This window comes from Lates calcarifer, unplaced genomic scaffold (genome assembly GCF_001640805.2).
Source record: "Lates calcarifer isolate ASB-BC8 unplaced genomic scaffold, TLL_Latcal_v3 _unitig_5680_quiver_3144, whole genome shotgun sequence".
Classification (NCBI taxonomy): domain Eukaryota; kingdom Metazoa; phylum Chordata; class Actinopteri; family Centropomidae; genus Lates; species Lates calcarifer.
The window spans coordinates 10,001-16,076 of record NW_026117666.1 but is presented as its reverse complement, the minus strand read 5'-3'; the positions used below and the strand labels follow the sequence as shown (position 1 = coordinate 16,076).

The 6,076-nt window shown below is 48.6% G+C and overlaps 10 non-coding genes across 10 annotated transcripts in view; all 10 read left to right on the top strand.

The window, feature by feature from the left end:
- The first annotated feature begins 552 nt into the window (after positions 1-552).
- On the top strand, positions 553-670 carry LOC127141681 (5S ribosomal RNA). The gene has a single exon (XR_007812192.1). It is a non-coding gene; the product is annotated as a 5S ribosomal RNA (ribosomal RNA).
- Positions 671-1,160: 490 nt separating this feature from the next.
- On the top strand, positions 1,161-1,279 carry LOC127141674 (5S ribosomal RNA). Its single transcript, XR_007812185.1, has one exon. It is a non-coding gene; the product is annotated as a 5S ribosomal RNA (ribosomal RNA).
- A 479-nt stretch (positions 1,280-1,758) lies between these two features.
- LOC127141683 (5S ribosomal RNA) lies at positions 1,759-1,875 on the top strand. Its single transcript, XR_007812194.1, has one exon. It is a non-coding gene; the product is annotated as a 5S ribosomal RNA (ribosomal RNA).
- A 493-nt stretch (positions 1,876-2,368) lies between these two features.
- On the top strand, positions 2,369-2,487 carry LOC127141673 (5S ribosomal RNA). The gene has a single exon (XR_007812184.1). It is a non-coding gene; the product is annotated as a 5S ribosomal RNA (ribosomal RNA).
- A 480-nt stretch (positions 2,488-2,967) lies between these two features.
- On the top strand, positions 2,968-3,086 carry LOC127141672 (5S ribosomal RNA). The gene has a single exon (XR_007812183.1). It is a non-coding gene; the product is annotated as a 5S ribosomal RNA (ribosomal RNA).
- A 476-nt stretch (positions 3,087-3,562) lies between these two features.
- On the top strand, positions 3,563-3,681 carry LOC127141671 (5S ribosomal RNA). The gene has a single exon (XR_007812182.1). It is a non-coding gene; the product is annotated as a 5S ribosomal RNA (ribosomal RNA).
- Positions 3,682-4,173: 492 nt separating this feature from the next.
- On the top strand, positions 4,174-4,291 carry LOC127141678 (5S ribosomal RNA). Its single transcript, XR_007812189.1, has one exon. It is a non-coding gene; the product is annotated as a 5S ribosomal RNA (ribosomal RNA).
- A 476-nt stretch (positions 4,292-4,767) lies between these two features.
- Positions 4,768-4,886, top strand: LOC127141670 (5S ribosomal RNA). The gene has a single exon (XR_007812181.1). It is a non-coding gene; the product is annotated as a 5S ribosomal RNA (ribosomal RNA).
- A 493-nt stretch (positions 4,887-5,379) lies between these two features.
- On the top strand, positions 5,380-5,497 carry LOC127141679 (5S ribosomal RNA). Its single transcript, XR_007812190.1, has one exon. It is a non-coding gene; the product is annotated as a 5S ribosomal RNA (ribosomal RNA).
- Positions 5,498-5,978: 481 nt separating this feature from the next.
- Positions 5,979-6,076, top strand: part of LOC127141669 (5S ribosomal RNA) — a 119-nt gene continuing 21 nt past the window's right edge. Inside the window, exon 1 of the ribosomal RNA XR_007812180.1 lies at positions 5,979-6,076. This exon is cut by the window's right edge and continues 21 nt beyond it. This is a non-coding gene — a ribosomal RNA (5S ribosomal RNA).

The following is a 6,076-nucleotide window of genomic DNA, read 5'->3' as shown; positions in this document are numbered from 1 at the left end:
AAGCTAAGCAGGTCGGGCCTGGTTAGTACTTGGATGGGAGACCGCCTGGGAATACCAGGTGCCGTAAGCTTTTCTTTTCTGCCTATCTTACAGCAGCAGAATGCCGCTTCCTCTGTAGTTGAGACAGGGCACGCCAAACTACTTTATTTTGCAGCCTGTATTTCACGCTCTGTTTGCACTTCTGTTTTATGTCACGTCGCTTTCGGCAATCGGGTATCAGGCGCTGGAAAGTCACCTCTGTAAAGTCTGCACTGCTGCCGAATGAATGAGCGCAGTCTGGGTTTTGGGCACAATGACCCAATACGTCGTCCACAAGGACGTGTGGCTCACCGATGTACGTTTTGAGCAATTTCGGACGAAAATGGACTTGGAACAGAGCCAAATGTTTGATCAGGCCATACGGAAAATTCTTGTTGGGTGGAGTAGTTATTTCTTAGTTTTGCTGTTGACTGTTAGAGAAAATCCCCATTATTGTTGATTGCTATGTGAAATAACAGATCTGCCAGTGTTATTTTGGCACGTATAAAGGGTCTGTCTTCAGCAGCCGCTGTGGCTTACGCCACACCACCCTGAGCGCGCCCGATCTCGTCTGATCTCGGAAGCTAAGCAGGGTCGGGCCTGGTTAGTACTTGGATGGGAGACCGCCTGGGAATACCAGGTGCCGTAAGCTTTTGTCCCCATCTTTTCCTGCCTATCTTACAGCAGCAGAATGCCGCTTCCTCTGTAGTTGAGACAGGGCACGCCAAACTACTTTTATTTTGCAGCCTGTATTTCACGCTCTGTTTTGCACTTCTGTTTTATGTCACGTCGCTTTCGGCAATCGGTATTAGGCGCTGGAAAGTCACCTCTGTAAAGTCTGCACTGCTGCCGAATGAATGAGCGCAGTCTGGGTTTTGGGCACAATGACCCAATACGTCGTCCACAAGGACGTGTGGCTCACCGATGTACGTTTTGAGCAATTTCGGACGAAAATGGACTTGGAACAGAGCCAAATGTTTGATCAGGCCATACGGAAAATTCTTGTTGGTGGAGTAGTTATTTCTTAGTTTTGCTGTTGACTGTTAGAGAAAATCCCATTATTGTTGATTGCTATGTGAAATAACAGATCTGCCAGTGTTATTTTGGCACGTATAAAGGGTCTGTCTTCAGCAGCCGCTGTGGCTTACGGCCACACCACCCTGAGCGCGCCCGATCTCGTCTGATCTCGGAAGCTAAGCAGGGTCGGGCCTGGTTAGTACTTGGATGGGAGACCGCCTGGGAATACCAGGTGCCGTAAGCTTTTTGTCCCTATCTTACAGCAGCAGAATGCCGCTTCCTCTGTAGTTGAGACAGGGCACGCCAAAACTACTTTTATTTTGCAGCCTGTATTTCACGCTCTGTTTTGCACTTCTGTTTTATGTCACGTCGCTTTCGGCAATCGGTATTAGGCGCTGGAAAGTCACCTCTGTAAAGTCTGCACTGCTGCCGAATGAATGAGCGCAGTCTGGGTTTGGGGCACAATGACCCAATACGTCGTCCACAAGGACGTGTGGCTCACCGATGTACGTTTTGAGCAATTTCGGACGAAAATGGACTTGGAACAGAGCCAAATGTTGATCAGGCCATACGGAAAATTCTTGTTGGGTGGAGTAGTTATTTCTTAGTTTTGCTGTTGACTGTTAGAGAAAATCCCCATTATTGTTGATTGCTATGTGAAATAACAGATCTGCCAGTGTTATTTTGGCACGTATAAAGGGTCTGTCTTCAGCAGCCGCTGTGGCTTACGGCCACACACCCCTGAGCGCGCCCGATCTCGTCTGATCTCGGAAGCTAAGCAGGGTCGGGCCTGGTTAGTACTTGGATGGGACCGCCTGGGAATACCAGGTGCCGTAAGCTTTTGTCCCCATCTTTTCCTGCCTATCTTACAGCAGCAGAATGCCGCTTCCTCTGTAGTTGAGACAGGGCACGCCAAACTACTTTTATTTTGCAGCCTGTATTTCACGCTCTGTTTTGCACTTCTGTTTTATGTCACGTCGCTTTCGGCAATCGGGTATTAGGCGCTGGAAAGTCACCTCTGTAAAGTCTGCACTGCTGCCGAATGAATGAGCGCAGTCTGGGTTTTGGGCACAATGACCCAATACGTCGTCCACAAGGACGTGTGGCTCACCGATGTACGTTTTGAGCAATTTCGGACGAAAATGGACTTGGAACAGAGCCAAATGTTTGATCAGGCCATACGGAAAATTCTTGTTGGGTGGAGTAGTTATTTCTTAGTTTTGCTGTTGACTGTTAGAGAAAATCCCCATTATTGTTGATTGCTATGTGAAATAACAGATCTGCCAGTGTTATTTTGGCACGTATAAAGGGTCTGTCTTCAGCAGCCGCTGTGGCTTACGGCCACACCACCCTGAGCGCGCCCGATCTCGTCTGATCTCGGAAGCTAAGCAGGGTCGGGCCTGGTTAGTACTTGGATGGGAGACCGCCTGGGAATACCAGGTGCCGTAAGCTTTTTGTCCCTATCTTACAGCAGCAGAATGCCGCTTCCTCTGTAGTTGAGACAGGGCACGCCAAACTACTTTTATTTTGCAGCCTGTATTTCACGCTCTGTTTTGCACTTCTGTTTTATGTCACGTCGCTTTCGGCAATCGGGTATTAGGCGCTGGAAAGTCACCTCTGTAAAGTCTGCACTGCTGCCGAATGAATGAGCGCAGTCTGGGTTTTGGGCACAATGACCCAATACGTCGTCCACAAGGACGTGTGGCTCACCGATGTACGTTTTGAGCAATTTCGGACGAAAATGGACTTGGAACAGAGCCAAATGTTTGATCAGGCCATACGGAAAATTCTTGTTGGGTGGAGTAGTTATTTCTTAGTTTTGCTGTTGACTGTTAGAGAAAATCCCCATTATTGTTGATTGCTATGTGAAATAACAGATCTGCCAGTGTTATTTTGGCACGTATAAAGGGTCTGTCTTCAGCAGCCGCTGTGGCTTACGGCCACACCACCCTGAGCGCGCCCGATCTCGTCTGATCTCGGAAGCTAAGCAGGGTCGGGCCTGGTTAGTACTTGGATGGGAGACCGCCTGGGAATACCAGGTGCCGTAAGCTTTTTGTCCTATCTTACAGCAGCAGAATGCCGCTTCCTCTGTAGTTGAGACAGGGCACGCCAAAACTACTTTTATTTTGCAGCCTGTATTTCACGCTCTGTTTTGCACTTCTGTTTTATGTCACGTCGCTTTCGGCAATCGGTATTAGGCTGGAAAGTCACCTCTGTAAAGTCTGCACTGCTGCCGAATGAATGAGCGCAGTCTGGGTTTTGGGCACAATGACCCAATACGTCGTCCACAAGGACGTGTGGCTCACCGATGTACGTTTTGAGCATTTCGGACGAAAATGGACTTGGAACAGAGCCAAATGTTTGATCAGGCCATACGGAAAATTCTTGTTGGGTGGAGTAGTTATTTCTTAGTTTTGCTGTTGACTGTTAGAGAAAATCCCCATTATTGTTGATTGCTATGTGAAATAACAGATCTGCCAGTGTTATTTTGGCACGTATAAAGGGTCTGTCTTCAGCAGCCGCTGTGGCTTACGGCCACACCACCCTGAGCGCGCCCGATCTCGTCTGATCTCGGAAGCTAAGCAGGGTCGGGCCTGGTTAGTACTTGGATGGGAGACCGCCTGGGAATACCAGGTGCCGTAAGCTTTTTGTCCCCATCTTTTCCTGCCTATCTTACAGCAGCAGAATGCCGCTTCCTCTGTAGTTGAGACAGGGCACGCCAAACTACTTTTATTTTGCAGCCTGTATTTCACGCTCTGTTTTGCACTTCTGTTTTATGTCACGTCGCTTTCGGCAATCGGTATTAGGCGCTGGAAAGTCACCTCTGTAAAGTCTGCACTGCTGCCGAATGAATGAGCGCAGTCTGGGTTTGGGCACAATGACCCAATACGTCGTCCACAAGGACGTGTGGCTCACCGATGTACGTTTTGAGCAATTTCGGACGAAAATGGACTTGGAACAGAGCCAAATGTTTGATCAGGCCATACGGAAAATTCTTGTTGGGTGGAGTAGTTATTTCTTAGTTTTGCTGTTGACTGTTAGAGAAAATCCCCATTATTGTTGATTGCTATGTGAAATAACAGATCTGCCAGTGTTATTTTGGCACGTATAAAGGGTCTGTCTTCAGCAGCCGCTGTGGCTTACGGCCACACCACCCTGAGCGCGCCGATCTCGTCTGATCTCGGAAGCTAAGCAGGGTCGGGCCTGGTTAGTACTTGGATGGGAGACCGCCTGGGAATACCAGGTGCCGTAAGCTTTTGTCCCATCTTACAGCAGCAGAATGCCGCTTCCTCTGTAGTTGAGACAGGGCACGCCAAAACTACTTTTATTTTGCAGCCTGTATTTCACGCTCTGTTTTGCACTTCTGTTTTATGTCACGTCGCTTTCGGCAATCGGGTATTAGGCGCTGGAAAGTCACCTCTGTAAAGTCTGCACTGCTGCCGAATGAATGAGCGCAGTCTGGGTTTTGGGCACAATGACCCAATACGTCGTCCACAAGGACGTGTGGCTCACCGATGTACGTTTTGAGCAATTTCGGACGAAAATGGACTTGGAACAGAGCCAAATGTTTGATCAGGCCATACGGAAAATTCTTGGGTGGAGTAGTTATTTCTTAGTTTTGCTGTTGACTGTTAGAGAAAATCCCCATTATTGTTGATTGCTATGTGAAATAACAGATCTGCCAGTGTTATTTTGGCACGTATAAAGGGTCTGTCTTCAGCAGCCGCTGTGGCTTACGGCCACACCACCCTGAGCGCGCCCGATCTCGTCTGATCTCGGAAGCTAAGCAGGGTCGGGCCTGGTTAGTACTTGGATGGGAGACCGCCTGGGAATACCAGGTGCCGTAAGCTTTTTCCCCATCTTTTCCTGCCTATCTTACAGCAGCAGAATGCCGCTTCCTCTGTAGTTGAGACAGGGCACGCCAAAACTACTTTTATTTTGCAGCCTGTATTTCACGCTCTGTTTTGCACTTCTGTTTTATGTCACGTCGCTTTCGGCAATCGGGTATTAGGCGCTGGAAAGTCACCTCTGTAAAGTCTGCACTGCTGCCGAATGAATGAGCGCAGTCTGGGTTTTGGGCACAATGACCCAATACGTCGTCCACAAGGACGTGTGGCTCACCGATGTACGTTTTGAGCAATTTCGGACGAAAATGGACTTGGAACAGAGCCAAATGTTTGATCAGGCCATACGGAAAATTCTTGTTGGGTGGAGTAGTTATTTCTTAGTTTTGCTGTTGACTGTTAGAGAAAATCCCCATTATTGTTGATTGCTATGTGAAATAACAGATCTGCCAGTGTTATTTTGGCACGTATAAAGGGTCTGTCTTCAGCAGCCGCTGTGGCTTACGGCCACACCACCTGAGCGCGCCCGATCTCGTCTGATCTCGGAAGCTAAGCAGGGTCGGGCCTGGTTAGTACTTGGATGGGAGACCGCCTGGGAATACCAGGTGCCGTAAGCTTTTTGTCCCTATCTTACAGCAGCAGAATGCCGCTTCCTCTGTAGTTGAGACAGGGCACGCCAAAAACTACTTTTATTTTGCAGCCTGTATTTCACGCTCTGTTTTGCACTTCTGTTTTATGTCACGTCGCTTTCGGCAATCGGGTATTAGGCGCTGGAAAGTCACCTCTGTAAAGTCTGCACTGCTGCCGAATGAATGAGCGCAGTCTGGGTTTTGGGCACAATGACCCAATACGTCGTCCACAAGGACGTGTGGCTCACGATGTACGTTTTGAGCAATTTCGGACGAAAATGGACTTGGAACAGAGCCAAATGTTTGATCAGGCCATACGGAAAATTCTTGTTGGGTGGAGTAGTTATTTCTTAGTTTTGCTGTTGACTGTTAGAGAAAATCCCCATTATTGTTGATTGCTATGTGAAATAACAGATCTGCCAGTGTTATTTTGGCACGTATAAAGGGTCTGTCTTCAGCAGCCGCTGTGGCTTACGGCCACACCACCCTGAGCGCGCCCGATCTCGTCTGATCTCGGAAGCTAAGCAGGGTCGGGCCTGGTTAGTACTTGGATGGGAGACCGCCTGG